Genomic DNA, 18,372 nt, shown 5'->3' on the forward strand with positions numbered 1-18,372 from the left:
ATGTTTTGATAGGTCCGCCATTTGGTCTGCGCTACAGAAGTTCCTAGGTGAGGAAAAAGTGAGCGCTCATACTGTTCTATAAAGTCTTTCTTCACAGACTCTCTTGCGTCTTGAAGGTGAGAAATCATCATGGATAAAACTAGTTCTTGTTGCCAAGCCATGAAGGAGATTAAGAAAGAAAGGAGATTGATGGGAGTAAGATTACTGTGAGCGACAGCTAAAGGTTACGACTTATATATAAAGGAAGGAGCTAGCGTAACCTAGAAGCCAACGATAACTTGCCACCACTGAAGTTTTTTCGTCTTTCCATGATTTGAGTTTGACACAATTTTCTATAGAAGGCATTAAGAATTTTGAGATGAGGAGATAAAAGAAACTTGTAGGCTAAGTCACCTACTTTCATTGAATTCAGAATATAAGGGTCACAATATCTGGGGGATAACTTCTTATACTCCCCAAAAGATAAAGAACTTCTTTTGGGCCGTACTCGAATGAAAACCAAAACCTTGGTATCCAAAACACCAATTCTCACTTCTGAACTCATTGTTCTAAATCCTTAAAATAGGTGGGACTCCTGAGAAGTATTCTAGGAAAAGGGTCTTCCTTTTTTAAACAGAAACTTTCTTTTATTTTAGAGAGGGAATAATTATAAGATCAGAAAGGGAGATTCTTACTCCTATATACCTCGACGCGGCTGGGGAGGAATCTTACATTCTACCCCACTTAAAAAGTGCGAGATGTCCTCATCTCGCAAGGTAGAGGACAGCTCTTTTTCTTAAGATCCAATTTTATTCTGGGGTTCCTTATATTCTGGTCAACCCAACAGAACACTGGGATAAAATATCCCTTATATAGAACTCATCATTAAATAACAATTCATTCAGATCATATCATTCAAATCTTTAACATGATAATGGTCCATTAGACCGAAAAGTTTCCTTCGGAACATTCCTCCACGGAAATTTCAGTTAAGCAAGTTCTCAATTTGACATCCCTTAACTTGATCTACCGATCAAGTATTAATAGTAGCAATCTGACAGCACAACCCACTAATCTCATAGTGATTTGCTGAATTCATTATCATCATTCTAGTTATGAATATCATCACAGGGACTCGTCCCATTCCCCCTCATTGTAGTTTCATTATATTTCAACTAATTTTTAAAAATCATCATTTTTCAATCAGAATTTTCAATCAGAATCCAAATCAATTCATCAATTCTCAAACAGAATTAAAAATCATATCAATCACATTCGAAATCATCATCTGGATAGCATTAACGCTTATAATTTCAAGTCTTAGATTTACTCGTATATACTGTCAGTAAAGAGCTACAGTATACTCTCGATATATACGGGTAGTCACGGCCCTTGGAATTATAAGGTAAATAAATGGATGAGTCCATGGCTCTTTATATGGATCTGCTGGTTGATCTTGCTGATCTTCAACGAGAGTCCATCTTGATAAGTGATTATATTGCCGAGTATTATGGGCTAGGAACTATGGAAACGGCCCCTGAGCGTTCTAGTTGCCAATGATGCCATAGATACTCTGATGAAGGAATGATGGAAAAATTAAGAATCAACTGGATAAATTGGAAGATGGTGATTAGTGATACTATGGTTTTATTAAAGGATTGTTTTAAACTGGTTGAATCTAGTTGAAAAAGGCAATTTCATATTGGGTGTGTGAGTGGTGTGACTAGTTTTATTTTGCATGAACATCCGGCTAGGGGGCCTTGGAACTCTTTTCCTTGGTACCCGGGACAAAACCTAACCAAATTCTTAATTGGATCCCATCACTACAGTGGTTGGGCGGTTGGCTAACCCATGGGATTGGATGGGGTTAGGCTGGACTGATGGATCCGTAAATCGAGACTCAAACTTTTGTTTTTACGATCGATAAAATAAATTCCGGACAGTAACTGTTCTATGGATAAGAATCAATGGCTGTGCCTCTTAAATGGGGAAAAAAGCGTTGATCCCAATGATCCAAGTGCAAGTTTCTTCCTTAATCTGACCAAGTATCTTATAGATGTAATTAGATCAGCTCGATCAGAAATGACCTTGACTACGCTAGAGTAAAAAGTTATCCTGGAGGAATCGCCCGTGTTTTCCGGCAAAGGAAGTTTTTTCGGGTTCGGTTTTGGAACAACCGACGGATTAGTCTCTTATCCAAATATCCGTGGGTGAGGCCCCGAATGTGGGACCCCTGTCCCGCGCGAGAAGTGCTACTTCCGCTGCTAGTATCCCGAATCTGTTGCTCGGTGGGAACAGGGATCTTACAGTAAATATCTCAATTTTTATAAGTTTAAACTTCATTCAAGCATGTAAAATATGCACCTCCTTTAAAGAACTCTCCTTCCTTACATATGAGTCATAGTTTTTTTATTAATAAACCTTGTACATTTTCAACTCTTCATCTTATGTGAAATATGCACCTCCTTTAAAGAACTCCCCTTCCTTACATATGTGTTTTTTTACTAATAAACCTTGTACATTTTCAACTCTTCATCTTATGTGAGCATTTACTCCTTTTTGGATACCCAAAATATCTCATATTTTTAATATTGCTCATAGTTTTTTACTAATAAACCTTGTACATTTTTAACTCTTCACCTTATGTGAGCATTTACTCATTTTTGGGTATCTTCTTTTTACAAATTGGATTTATCTCCTCCCTACACATGGATTGATGCTATTGGCCCATAGGAACCTTAATTGGACCCTAAAGATTTCTGAAAATCTAGACCCTTAGACTAAGGTTCTTTATACCTATTTCCAATTAATTCCAATTGCACATTGGAAAATTCTTTTTGAATTTCTATTTCAGGGGAACTTATTTTAATAAGATGAGTTATTTTTCTATCCAAAAATATTCATAATCTGAATATTCTCTCTCTAGAATAATTTTTTCTCTCTAGACTAAAACAGTTAGAAACAAGGTCTTTATATTTCTGAAGAGTGATTGATTACAGGGGAAGATACTAGACATCAAAAAAAGGGGTTGGGGGAGGAATCTTACATTCTACCCCACTTAAAAAAACGCGAGATGTCCTCATCTCGCAACTTGGGATAATTTCGCAAGATGCACGAATATGAGACTTAGAGAAAAATTTTAATCAAGATTAACCACCAAGAAAGTCTTAAAGAGGGCAAGATAAGAACAAGATTTAAACTTTATTCATTTTCAGAACTTATACAGTAAAGATAGAAGAACTCTTTACACTTCCATAAGCCCGTCCATCATATGGTCACAAAAGCAGTCCTCACAAGCTGCACAAGTATAGGGTAACTCATCTATGGGAATGATTCTGCTAGTTATTGCCGCACCTATCTCAGTGGTATGAGGTGATCCAACAAAAGGACCTCTGAGAGGCAAGCCAAAAACGGGGTAAAGGCATATCTTCTCATGAGGAAGAAAACACGCCAGTAAGAAGACCCGCTCAGAAAACCCAAGATGCCTTGATCTCATGACGCAGTATTATCGGGGACCCAAACCCAAGGCTTCGATAACCATGGCCAAGCGGACATTGTTACGAAAGTGCTGCTGACCCCAGGGTGTTACCCTAGTTATGTTTTGATAGGTCCGCCATTTGGTCTGCGCTACAGAAGTTCCTAGGTGAGGAAAAAGTGAGCGCTCATACTGTTCTATAAAGTCTTTCTTCACAGACTCTCTTGCGTCTTGAAGGTGAGAAATCATCATGGATAAAACTAGTTCTTGTTGCCAAGCCATGAAGGAGATTAAGAAAGAAAGGAGATTGATGGGAGTAAGATTACTGTGAGCGACAGCTAAAGGTTACGACTTATATATAAAGGAAGGAGCTAGCGTAACCTAGAAGCCAACGATAACTTGCCACCACTGAAGTTTTTCCGTCTTTCCATGATTTGAGTTTGACACAATTTTCTATAGAAGGCATTAAGAATTTTGAGATGAGGAGATAAAAGAAACTTGTAGGCTAAGTCACCTACTTTCATTGAATTCAGAATATAAGGGTCACAATATCTGGGGGATAACTTCTTATACTCCCCAAAAGATAAAGAACTTCTTTTGGGCCGTACTCGAATGAAAACCAAAACCTTGGTATCCAAAACACCAATTCTCACTTCTGAACTCATTGTTCTAAATCCTTAAAATAGGTGGGACTCCTGAGAAGTATTCTAGGAAAAGGGTCTTCCTTTTTTAAACAGAAACTTTCTTTTATTTTAGAGAGGGAATAATTATAAGATCAGAAAGGGAGATTCTTACTCCTATATACCTCGACGCGGCTGGGGAGGAATCTTACATTCTACCCCACTTAAAAAGTGCGAGATGTCCTCATCTCGCAAGGTAGAGGACAGCTCTTTTTCTTAAGATCCAATTTTATTCTGGGGTTCCTTATATTCTGGTCAACCCAATAGAACACTGGGATAAAATATCCCTTATATAGAACTCATCATTAAATAACAATTCATTCAGATCATATCATTCAAATCTTTAACATGATAATGGTCCATTAGACCGAAAAGTTTCCTTCGGAACATTCCTCCACGGAAATTTCAGTTAAGCAAGTTCTCAATTTGACATCCCTTAACTTGATCTACCGATCAAGTATTAATAGTAGCAATCTGACAGCACAACCCACTAATCTCATAGTGATTTGCTGAATTCATTATCATCATTCTAGTTATGAATATCATCACAGGGACTCGTCCCATTCCCCCTCATTGTAGTTTCATTATATTTCAACTAATTTTTAAAAATCATCATTTTTCAATCAGAATTTTCAATCAGAATCCAAATCAATTCATCAATTCTCAAACAGAATTAAAAATCATATCAATCACATTCGAAATCATCATCTGGATAGCATTAACGCTTATAATTTCAAGTCTTAGATTTACTCGTATATACTGTCAGTAAAGAGCTACAGTATACTCTCGATATATACGGGTAGTCACGGCCCTTGGAATTATAAGGTAAATAAATGGATGAGTCCATGGCTCTTTATATGGATCTGCTGGTTGATCTTGCTGATCTTCAACGAGAGTCCATCTTGATAAGTGATTATATTGCCGAGTATTATGGGCTAGGAACTATGGAAACGGCCCCTGAGCGTTCTAGTTGCCAATGATGCCATAGATACTCTGATGAAGGAATGATGGAAAAATTAAGAATCAACTGGATAAATTGGAAGATGGTGATTAGTGATACTATGGTTTTATTAAAGGATTGTTTTAAACTGGTTGAATCTAGTTGAAAAAGGCAATTTCATATTGGGTGTGTGAGTGGTGTGACTAGTTTTATTTTGCATGAACATCCGGCTAGGGGGCCTTGGAACTCTTTTCCTTGGTACCCGGGACAAAACCTAACCAAATTCTTAATTGGATCCCATCACTACAGTGGTTGGGCGGTTGGCTAACCCATGGGATTGGATGGGTTAGGCTGGACTGATGGATCCGTAAATCGAGACTCAAACTTTTGTTTTTACGATCGATAAAATAAATTCCGGACAGTAACTGTTCTATGGATAAGAATCAATGGCTGTGCCTCTTAAATGGGGAAAAAAGCGTTGATCCCAATGATCCAAGTGCAAGTTTCTTCCTTAATCTGACCAAGTATCTTATAGATGTAATTAGATCAGCTCGATCAGAAATGACCTTGACTACGCTAGAGTAAAAAGTTATCCTGGAGGAATCGCCCGTGTTTTCCGGTAAAGGAAGTTTTTTTGGGTTCGGTTTTGGAACAACCGACGGATTAGTCTCTTATCCAAATATCCGTGGGTGAGGCCCCGAATGTGGGACCCCTGTCCCGCGCGAGAAGTGCTACTTCCGCTGCTAGTATCCCGAATCTGTTGCTCGGTGGGAACAGGGATCTTACAGTAAATATCTCAATTTTTATGAGTTTAAAACTCATTCAAGCATGTAAAATATGCACCTCCTTTAAAGAACTCTCCTTCCTTACATATGAGTCATAGTTTTTTTATTAATAAACCTTGTACATTTTCAACTCTTCATCTTATGTGAAATATGCACCTCCTTTAAAGAACTCCCCTCCCTTACATATGTGTTTTTTTACTAATAAACCTTGTACATTTTCAACTCTTCATCTTATGTGAGCATTTACTCCTTTTTGGATACCCAAAATATCTCATATTTTTAATATTGCTCATAGTTTTTTACTAATAAACCTTGTACATTTTTAACTCTTCACCTTATGTGAGCATTTACTCACTTTTGGGTATCTTCTTTTTACAAATTGGATTTATCTCCTCCCTACACATGGATTGATGCTATTGGCCCATAGGAACCTTAATTGGACCCTAAAGATTTCTGAAAATCTAGACCCTTAGACTAAGGTTCTTTATACCTATTTCCAATTAATTCCAATTGCACATTGGAAAATTCTTTTTGAATTTCTATTTCAGGGGAACTTATTTTAATAAGATGAGTTATTTTTCTATCCAAAAATATTCATAATCTGAATATTCTCTCTCTAGAATAATTTTTTCTCTCTAGACTAAAACAGTTAGAAACAAGGTCTTTATATTTCTGAAGAGTGATTGATTACAGGGGAAGATACTAGACATCAAAAAAAGGGGTTGGGGGAGGAATCTTACATTCTACCCCACTTAAAAAAACGCGAGATGTCCTCATCTCGCAACTTGGGATAATTTCGCAAGATGCACGAATATGAGACTTAGAGAAAAATTTTAATCAAGATTAACCACCAAGAAAGTCTTAAAGAGGGCAAGATAAGAACAAGATTTAAACTTTATTCATTTTCAGAACTTATACAGTAAAGATAGAAGAACTCTTTACACTTCCATAAGCCCGTCCATCATATGGTCACAAAAGCAGTCCTCACAAGCTGCACAAGTATAGGGTAACTCATCTATGGGAATGATTCTGCTAGTTATTGCCGCACCTATCTCAGTGGTATGAGGTGATCCAACAAAAGGACCTCTGAGAGGCAAGCCAAAAACGGGGTAAAGGCATATCTTCTCATGAGGAAGAAAACACGCCAGTAAGAAGACCCGCTCAGAAAACCCAAGATGCCTTGATCTCATGACGCAGTATTATCGGGGACCCAAACCCAAGGCTTCGATAACCATGGCCAAGCGGACATTGTTACGAAAGTGCTGCTGACCCCAGGGTGTTACCCTAGTTATGTTTTGATAGGTCCACCATTTGGTCTGCGCTACAGAAGTTCCTAGGTGAGGAAAAAGTGAGCGCTCATACTGTTCTATAAAGTCTTTCTTCACAGACTCTCTTGCGTCTTGAAGGTGAGAAATCATCATGGATAAAACTAGTTCTTGTTGCCAAGCCATGAAGGAGATTAAGAAAGAAAGGAGATTGATGGGAGTAAGATTACTGTGAGCGACAGCTAAAGGTTACGACTTATATAAAGGAAGGAGCTAGCTAACCTAGAAGCCAACGATAACTTGCCACCACTGAAGTTTTTCCGTCTTTCCATTATTTGAGTTTGACACAATTTTCTATAGAAGGCATTAAGAATTTTGAGATGAGGAGATAAAAGAAACTTGTAGGCTAAGTCACCTACTTTCATTGAATTCAGAATATAAGGGTCACAATATCTGGGGGATAACTTCTTATACTCCCCAAAAGATAAAGAACTTCTTTTGGGCCGTACTCGAATGAAAACCAAAACCTTGGTATCCAAAACACCAATTCTCACTTCTGAACTCATTGTTCTAAATCCTTAAAATAGGTGGGACTCCTGAGAAGTATTCTAGGAAAAGGGTCTTCCTTTTTTAAACAGAAACTTTCTTTTATTTTAGAGAGGGAATAATTATAAGATCAGAAAGGGAGATTCTTACTCCTATATACCTCGACGCGGCTGGGGAGGAATCTTACATTCTACCCCACTTAAAAAGTGCGAGATGTCCTCATCTCGCAAGGTAGAGGACAGCTCTTTTTCTTAAGATCCAATTTTATTCTGGGGTTCCTTATATTCTGGTCAACCCAACAGAACACTGGGATAAAATATCCCTTATATAGAACTCATCATTAAATAACAATTCATTCAGATCATATCATTCAAATCTTTAACATGACAATGGTCCATTAGACCGAAAAGTTTCCTTCGGAACATTCCTCCACGGAAATTTCAGTTAAGCAAGTTCTCAATTTGACATCCCTTAACTTGATCTACCGGTCAAGTATTAATAGTAGCAATCTGACAGCACAACCCACTAATCTCATAGTGATTTGCTGAATTCATTATCATCATTCTAGTTATGAATATCATCACAGGGACTCGTCCCATTCCCCCTCATTGTAGTTTCATTATATTTCAACTAATTTTTAAAAATCATCATTTTTCAATCAGAATTTTCAATCAGAATCCAAATCAATTCATCAATTCTCAAACAGAATTAAAAATCATATCAATCACATTCGAAATCATCATCTGGATAGCATTAACGCTTATAATTTCAAGTCTTAGATTTACTCGTATATACTGTCAGTAAAGAGCTACAGTATACTCTCGATATATACGGGTAGTCACGGCCCTTGGAATTATAAGGTAAATAAATGGATGAGTCCATGGCTCTTTATATGGATCTGCTGGTTGATCTTGCTGATCTTCAACGAGAGTCCATCTTGATAAGTGATTATATTGCCGAGTATTATGGGCTAGGAACTATCGAAACGGCCCCTGAGCGTTCTAGTTGCCAATGATGCCATAGATACTCTGATGAAGGAATGATGGAAAAATTAAGAATCAACTGGATAAATTGGAAGATGGTGATTAGTGATACTATGGTTTTATTAAAGGATTGTTTTAAACTGGTTGAATCTAGTTGAAAAAGGCAATTTCATATTGGGTGTGTGAGTGGTGTGACTAGTTTTATTTTGCATGAACATCCGGCTAGGGGGCCTTGGAACTCTTTTCCTTGGTACCCGGGACAAAACCTAACCAAATTCTTAATTGGATCTCATCACTACAGTGGTTGGGCGGTTGGCTAACCCATGGGATTGGATGGGGTTAGGCTGGACTGATGGATCCGTAAATCGAGACTCAAACTTTTGTTTTTACGATAGATAAAATAAATTCCGGACAGTAACTGTTCTATGGATAAGAATCAATGGCTGTGCCTCTTAAATGGGGGAAAAAGCGTTGATCCCAATGATCCAAGTGCAAGTTTCTTCCTTAATCTGACCAAGTATCTTATAGATGTAATTAGATCAGCTCGATCAGAAATGACCTTGACTACGCTAGAGTAAAAAGTTATCCTGGAGGAATCGCCCGTGTTTTCCGGTAAAGGAAGTTTTTTCGGGTTCGGTTTTGGAACAACCGACGGATTAGTCTCTTATCCGAATATCCGTGGGTGAGGCCCCGAATGTGGGACCCCTGTCCCGCGCGAGAAGTGCTACTTCCGCTGCTAGTATCCCGAATCTGTTGCTCGATGGGAACAGGGATCTTACAGTAAATATCTCAATTTTTATGAGTTTAAAACTCATTCAAGCATGTAAAATATGCACCTCCTTTAAAGAACTCTCCTTCCTTACATATGTGTCATAGTTTTTTTATTAATAAACCTTGTACATTTTCAACTCTTCATCTTATGTGAAATATGCACCTCCTTTAAAGAACTCCCCTTCCTTACATATGTGTTTTTTTACTAATAAACCTTGTACATTTTCAACTCTTCATCTTATGTGAGCATTTACTCCTTTTTGGATACCCAAAATATCTCATATTTTTAATATTGCTCATAGTTTTTTACTAATAAACCTTGTACATTTTCAACTCTTCACCTTATGTGAGCATTTACTCATTTTTGGGTATCTTCTTTTTACAAATTGGATTTATCTCCTCCCTACACATGGATTGATGCTATTGGCCCATAGGAACCTTAATTGGACCCTAAAGATTTCTGAAAATCTAGACCCTTAGACTAAGGTTCTTTATACCTATTTCCAATTAATTCCAATTGCACATTGGAAAATTCTTTTTGAATTTTTGTTTCAGGGGAACTTATTTTAATAAGATGAGTTATTTTTCTATCCAAAAATATTCATAATCTGAATATTCTCTCTCTAGAATAATTTTCTCTCTCTAGGCTAAAACAGTTAGAAACAAGGTCTTTATATTTCTGAAGAGTGATTGATTACAGGGGAAGATACTAGATATCAAAAAAAGGGGTTGGGGGAGGAATCTTACATTCTACCCCACTTAAAAAAACGCGAGATGTCCTCATCTCGCAACTTGGGATAATTTCGCAAGATGCACGAATATGAGACTTAGAGAAAAATTTTAATCAAGATTAACCACCAAGAAAGTCTTAAAGAGGGCAAGATAAGAACAAGATTTAAACTTTATTCATTTTCAGAACTTATACAGTAAAGATAGAAGAACTCTTTACACTTCCATAAGCCCGTCCATCATATGGTCACAAAAGCAGTCCTCACAAGCTGCACAAGTATAGGGTAACTCATCTATGGGAATGATTCTGCTAGTTATTGCCGCACCTATCTCAGTGGTATGAGGTGATCCAACAAAAGGACCTCTGAGAGGCAAGCCAAAAACGGGGTAAAGGCATATCTTCTCATGAGGAAGAAAACACGCCAGTAAGAAGACCCGCTCAGAAAACCCAAGATGCCTTGATCTCATGACGCAGTAGTATCGGGGACCCAAACCCAAGGCTTCGATAACCATGGCCAAGCGGACATTGTTACGAAAGTGCTGCTGACCCCAGGGTGTTACCCTAGTTATGTTTTGATAGGTCCGCCATTTGGTCTGCGCTACAGAAGTTCCTAGGTGAGGAAAAAGTGAGCGCTCATACTGTTCTATAAAGTCTTTCTTCACAGACTCTCTTGCGTCTTGAAGGTGAGAAATCATCATGGATAAAACTAGTTCTTGTTGCCAAGCCATGAAGGAGATTAAGAAAGAAAGGAGATTGATGGGAGTAAGATTACTGTGAGCGACAGCTAAAGGTTACGACTTATATATAAAGGAAGGAGCTAGCGTAACCTAGAAGCCAACGATAACTTGCCACCACTGAAGTTTTTCCGTCTTTCCATGATTTGAGTTTGACACAATTTTCTATAGAAGGCATTAAGAATTTTGAGATGAGGAGATAAAAGAAACTTGTAGGCTAAGTCACCTACTTTCATTGAATTCAGAATATAAGGGTCACAATATCTGGGGGATAACTTCTTATACTCCCCAAAAGATAAAGAACTTCTTTTGGGCCGTACTCGAATGAAAACCAAAACCTTGGTATCCAAAACACCAATTCTCACTTCTGAACTCATTGTTCTAAATCCTTAAAATAGGTGGGACTCCTGAGAAGTATTCTAGGAAAAGGGTCTTCCTTTTTTAAACAGAAACTTTCTTTTATTTTAGAGAGGGAATAATTATAAGATCAGAAAGGGAGATTCTTACTCCTATATACCTCGACGCGGCTGGGGAGGAATCTTACATTCTACCCCACTTAAAAAGTGCGAGATGTCCTCATCTCGCAAGGTAGAGGACAGCTCTTTTTCTTAAGATCCAATTTTATTCTGGGGTTCCTTATATTCTGGTCAACCCAACAGAACACTGGGATAAAATATCCCTTATATAGAACTCATCATTAAATAACAATTCATTCAGATCATATCATTCAAATCTTTAACATGACAATGGTCCATTAGACCGAAAAGTTTCCTTCGGAACATTCCTCCACGGAAATTTCAGTTAAGCAAGTTCTCAATTTGACATCCCTTAACTTGATCTACCGGTCAAGTATTAATAGTAGCAATCTGACAGCACAACCCACTAATCTCATAGTGATTTGCTGAATTCATTATCATCATTCTAGTTATGAATATCATCACAGGGACTCGTCCCATTCCCCCTCATTGTAGTTTCATTATATTTCAACTAATTTTTAAAAATCATCATTTTTCAATTAGAATTTTCAATCAGAATCCAAATCAATTCATCAATTTTCAAACAGAATTAAAAATCATATCAATCACATTCGAAATCATCATCTGGATAGCATTAACGCTTATAATTTCAAGTCTTAGATTTACTCGTATATACTGTCAATAAAGAGCTGCAGTATACTCTCGATATATACGGGTAGTCACGGCCCTTGGAATTATAAGGTAAATAAATGGATGAGTCCATGGCTCTTTATATGGATCTGTTGGTTGATCTTGCTGATCTTCAACGAGAGTCCATCTTGATAAGTGATTATATTGCCGAGTATTATGGGCTAGGAACTATCGAAACGGCCCCTGAGCGTTCTAGTTGCCAATGATGCCATAGATACTCTGATGAAGGAATGATGGAAAAATTAAGAATCAACTGGATAAATTGGAAGATGGTGATTAGTGATACTATGGTTTTATTAAAGGATTGTTTTAAACTGGTTGAATCTAGTTGAAAAAGGCAATTTCATATTGGGTGTGTGAGTGGTGTGACTAGTTTTATTTTGCATGAACATCCGGCTAGGGGGCCTTGGAACTCTTTTCCTTGGTACCCGGGACAAAACCTAACCAAATTCTTAATTGGATCCCATCACTACAGTGGTTGGGCGGTTGGCTAACCCATGGGATTGGATGGGGTTAGGCTGGACTGATGGATCCGTAAATCGAGACTCAAACTTTTGTTTTTACGATCGATAAAATAAATTCCGGACAGTAACTGTTCTATGGATAAGAATCAATGGCTGTGCCTCTTAAATGGGGAAAAAAGCGTTGATCCCAATGATCCAAGTGCAAGTTTCTTCCTTAATCTGACCAAGTATCTTATAGATGTAATTAGATCAGCTCGATCAGAAATGACCTTGACTACGTTAGAGTAAAAAGTTATCCTGGAGGAATCGCCCGTGTTTTCCGGTAAAAGAAGTTTTTTCGGGTTCGGTTTTGGAACAACCGACGGATTAGTCTCTTATCCGAATATCCGTGGGTGAGGCTCTGAATGTGGGACCCCTGTCCCGCGCGAGAAGTGCTACTTCCGCTGCTAGTATCCCGAATCTGTTGCTCGGTGGGAACAGGGATCTTACAGTAAATATCTCAATTTTTATGAGTTTAAAACTCATTCAAGCATGTAAAATATGCACCTCCTTTAAAGAACTCTCCTTCCTTACATATGTGTCATAGTTTTTTTATTAATAAACCTTGTACATTTTCAACTCTTCATCTTATGTGAAATATGCACCTCCTTTAAAGAACTCCCCTTCCTTACATATGTGTTTTTTTACTAATAAACCTTGTACATTTTCAACTCTTCATCTTATGCATTTACTCCTTTTTGGATACCCAAAATATCTCATATTTTTAATATTGCTCATAGTTTTTTACTAATAAACCTTGTACATTTTCAAGTCTTCACCTTATGTGAGTATTTACTCATTTTTGGGTATCTTCTTTTTACAAATTGGATTTATCTCCTCCCTACACATGGATTGATGCTATTGGCCCATAGGAACCTTAATTGGACCATAGTCTAAAGATTTCTGAAAATCTAGACCCTTAGACTAAGGTTCTTTATACCTATTTCCAATTAATTCCAATTGCACATTGGAAAATTCTTTTTGAATTTCTGTTTCAGGGAAACTTATTTTAATAAGATGAGTTATTTTTCTATCCAAAAATATTCATAATCTGAATATTATCTCTCTAGAATAATTTTCTCTCTCTAGGCTAAAACAGTTAGAAACAAGGTCTTTATATTTCTGAAGAGTGATTGATTACAGGGGAAGATACTAGACATCAAAAAAAGGGGTTGGGGGAGGAATCTTATATTCTACCCCACTTAAAAAAACGCGAGATGTCCTCATCTCGCAACTTGGGATAATTTCGCAAGATGCACGAATATGAGACTTAGAGAAAAATTTTAATCAAGATTAACCACCAAGAAAGTCTTAAAGAGGGCAAGATAAGAACAAGATTTAAACTTTATTCATTTTTAGAACTTATACAGTAAAGATAGAAGAACTCTTTACACTTCCATAAGGCCGTCCATCATATGGTCACAAAAGCAGTCCTCACAAGCTGCACAAGTATAGGGTAACTCATCTATGGGAATGATTCTGCTAGTTATTGCCGCACCTATCTCAGTGGTATGAGGTGATCCAACAAAAGGACCTCTGAGAGGCAAGCCAAAAACGGGGTAAAGGCATATCTTCTCATGAGGAAGAAAACACGCCAGTAAGAAGACCCGCTCAGAAAACCCAAGATGCCTTGATCTCATAACGCAGTAGTATCGGGGACCCAAACCCAAGGCTTCGATAACCATGGCCAAGCAGACATTGTTACGAAAGTGCTGCTGACCCCAGGGTGTTACCCTAGTTATGTTTTGATAGGTCCGCCATTTGGTCTGCGCTACAGAAGTTCCTAGGTGAGGAAAAAGTGAGCGCTCATACTGTTCTATAAAGTCTTTCTTCACAGACTCTCTTGCGTCTTGAAGGTGAGAAATCATCATGGATAAAACTAGTTCTTGTTGCCAAGCCATGAAGGAGATTAAGAAAGAAAGGAGATTGATGGGAGTAAGATTACTGTGAGCGACAGCTAAAGGTTACGACTTATATAAAGGAAGGAGCTAGCGTAACCTAGAAGCCAACGATAACTTGCCACTGAAGTTTTTTTGTCTTTCCATGATTTGAGTTTGACACAATTTTCTATAGAAGGCATTAAGAATTTTGAGATGAGGAGATAAAAGAAACTTGTAGGCTAAGTCACCTACTTTCATTGAATTCAGAATATAAGGGTCACAATATCTGGGGGATAACTTCTTAAAAGATAAAGAACTTCTTTTGGCCGTACTCGAATGAAAACCAAAACCTTGGTATCCAAAACACCAATTCTCACTTCTGAACTCATTGTTCTAAATCCTTAAAATAGGTGGGACTCCTGAGAAGTATTCTAGGAAAAGGGTCTTCCTTTTTTAAACAGAAACTTTCTTTTATTTTAGAGAGGGAATAATTATAAGATCAGAAAGGGAGATTCTTACTCCTATATACCTCGACGCGGCTGGGGAGGAATCTTACAGGTATCATGTCCACTTTACCACTTGCACTCCGTGTTGGTACTCTGACGACACACTTTGGATGAGAGGTGGGCTCAAGTAACAAGATAAAACAATCACTCGCGCAGGCATAGATAGCCTGGTGTTCCATAAGCATTTCTGCTACACATAGTTTATAGGCATTTCGGCCACCAATAGTTTGTAGGCATTTCGGCCACCAACTCACACTACCCTCTCAAGTGCTCATGTTCCCTTCCATCTTCTCTCTATGGTTCCACCCACACATGGTAGAAACAATCTTCAAGAGAGCACGTAGGACAAGAGAACACTACACAGGGTATGTTGTGCTTGTCACTACTCTTTGAGATACCCATGTTCCCCTCCATCTGCTCTCTATTGTTCACCCCACACATGGTAGAAACGATCTTCAAGAGAGCACGTAAGACAAGAGAACACTACACAAGGGGCAAAACAATGCCAATCTTATGAAATTGTAAGAGCAAACCCTAATTTTGGAAAAACTCCCAAATTGGAAAAAAAAAGGTCAAGAAACCCTAATCCCATGGTTTGAGAGTTAACCAATGCATGAGTGAGTAGGAGGAAGCATAAGGAAGAAGATTATGGAATCAATTTTGGCAAAAATCTCCCAAAAACCCTAATTTGGTGAGAAATCCTAGATCTCAAGAAATTTCTCAAATCTTGTAAGAAAGCATGAGATAAGCAAAATTCAAGCTCAAGAAGGTATGATGAAATGGTTAATGCAAAAAAAAAAATTGTGATTAGGGTTGGAGAAAACACCAAAGCCGACGGTCGTTTTTGAGCTTCAATCTCTTGTTAGCATCAACCGTTCACCCTTCTCTTGCGAAGATCCATAGTATAATTTCCCTCCCAAATGCTTAATGCTAACAGAGAGTTGGTTTAGGGTTTGCGAATGCCTCCATTAATAGGTGACAATGGCTAGCAGATCCCATTCACACAGATTTATCTTCCTTATCCTCTCGGTTGTGCCTTCTACAACCTGGTAAGTCTCCCAATGCTTATTTAGCCACCATGTTACTTCATGGTTTCTCCAAGTCTCCATCTCCACCAATCTTCCATTTATAAGTGAGGGGGAGAAAGATGTTTTTTTTTTTTTTGCAAGTCCACACCTCGAAACTTTGCCTGTCCTAATCAAATTTTGATCCAAAATGTGCTCGGTCATCAAAATTTCTCCAAAATTGATGCAATTTCTCCCAAAATGACATCAAATCTTGTGGCCAAGCTCCATGATCTTCATGCCCACCACTAATCCATGTATAATCAGCTTGAAGCACTTCATTCATGTAACAAAGTTTTCAAGAAAATCAAGAACTCTTGCATTCTATAGAAATTTGCTCAAATCGAGCCAAGAGCTCTAGTACCGATTGGAATGAAGTGATAATAAAGCTGAGATATGGGATAATCACCACATTAATTAATGCAAGATTAAGGAGATAATCTCATACAAAGAGCCATGATGCCTAAGTGAGTTAACCTCTCAGCAGCAGCAGCGAGAGGATGGAAATATCCTTCTATAAGCCTATGCTAGCCAAAGGCTCCAAGGACATACAAATGTCCAAGAGAGATAATGTCCAAAGATCATAAAAGTTCATAAAAGGTACAAATGACAACCCATGAGCCCCTTTTATACCTGATCCCATGACCATGGTCCTAGACCTAATCTAAAGGTTGTTGCGTCATTACAATCCTTTGAGTCCTGACCCAACTCAGAAGGATAGGGATCCGTGCTCCAATTGTTGTGCCAATGCAAGGGTTGGTCAAATCCCTTGACAATATCAAGCTAGTGCAGGTGTCTATAGATTTCCTAGGCAATGCCAATGTAGAGAATTATCTTTGGGCCTTCCTTTTTTCCAGCACAGAGGTTATGAGACTCTAGGTATTTGGAGCATGTATACAAGATATGCCCTTCCTAGTAATCTGAGACCAAAATTTTGTGAGTCAAAGAACACCAAGGTAATTTATCTAGCTGCTTCTTGAATATATCTTGCATGAGCCTATTGCAAGCTGCTGGGGAATTAGTCATTCCAAATGTCATCATCACGGTGTATTCACAATGCCCATATATGGAGTTGAATGTTATCTTTGGGGTGTCTTCCCTCCTCCTTGAATCTAATCTGATAATTACCAGACTTTAAATCAATCTTGGTGAAGACTTGGTCTTCGTGAAATCGATCTAAAAGTTTGACAATCTTAGGGATTGAATACTTATTTTTTAGAGTGAGTTAATTTAGACCCCTATAGTCAATGCATAATCGTAAGGTTCCATCCTTCTTTTGAAATAGGACCAAAGCTCCCCAAGGCAATACACTTGGTTTGATGAACGTTTTCTCTAACATCGGTCAAAGTTATTCCTTGAGTTCTATTGACTCTGGAACTAACATTTTATATACCCTTTTTGCCACAGGTTGTGCTCCGTGAATAAGCTCAATCTCATGGTAAATTTCCCTTTGTGGGCATCTAGGTAAGTTCCTTTGGGAAGAGATCTTTGTAGTCTTATATCCAGTCAGGGGTTTACTCCCTATAGTATCTTTCTCTACCTTGTTGAGTTTTACAACAAACATCCTTTGATTCTTCCTGATACCCATTAGTAACTTACTGCCCTTGACTAGCTGTAAGCTGGGTCTACCAGTCCTCCCTGAAGCCACTACTTCTTCATTTTTGGCATCCTTAAATGAGATTTCTCCATTCTCACAGTGGATGGTGGGCTTTTATTCTTTTAGCCAATCCATTCCAAGAAATGAATATCCAGGGGCATCATATGGAAATAGCAACTCGTTAGTTTGCCAATAAGATCAAACTCTATATCTCCTATGGTATATTGGGAAAGTACTTCCTTGTCATTATCTAGCTCGATGCCATTTTCATGGATGGGTTTTATCAAACTCTAGATCTCCTATGGTATATTGGTACATTACTTCCTTGCCACTAGCTAGCTCGATGCCATTTTCTTGGATGGTTTTTATTAAGACCTAATTGTCTGATGCACTTTGGTGAAGGAAATGAATGAGTACTTCTATAATCAATCAACAATTTAAAATGTTTACCATGATATGATGCTGGTGTCTGGATCACTGAAAATTGTTTATTTTCACCTTGGTGCTCTTTCAACATGAACCTAGGCTCTATCCTCCTCTTCATCTTCAAGGGTTTTTTCTTTAGCTTGGATCATAGCAACTCTTCCTCTTCCACAACCTCTTCAATGATACCCACCTTTGGGGCTGTGAACTCCATTTCTTACTTGACCGGGTTGTTGAATGGAAGCAGATCTTCTCCTAGGATCAGTTTGTGGGTTCTTGGGAAAGTTTAGAGGGGGTAATTTTGAAAGGTTAACAGCCTTGGGTAGAAGAGGGCATTAACATGTC

This window comes from Cibotium barometz, chromosome 52, assembly GCF_041138505.1.
Source record: "Cibotium barometz isolate CiBa-2024 chromosome 52, ASM4113850v1, whole genome shotgun sequence".
In the NCBI taxonomy this organism is placed as follows: Eukaryota; Viridiplantae; Streptophyta; class Polypodiopsida; order Cyatheales; family Cibotiaceae; genus Cibotium; species Cibotium barometz.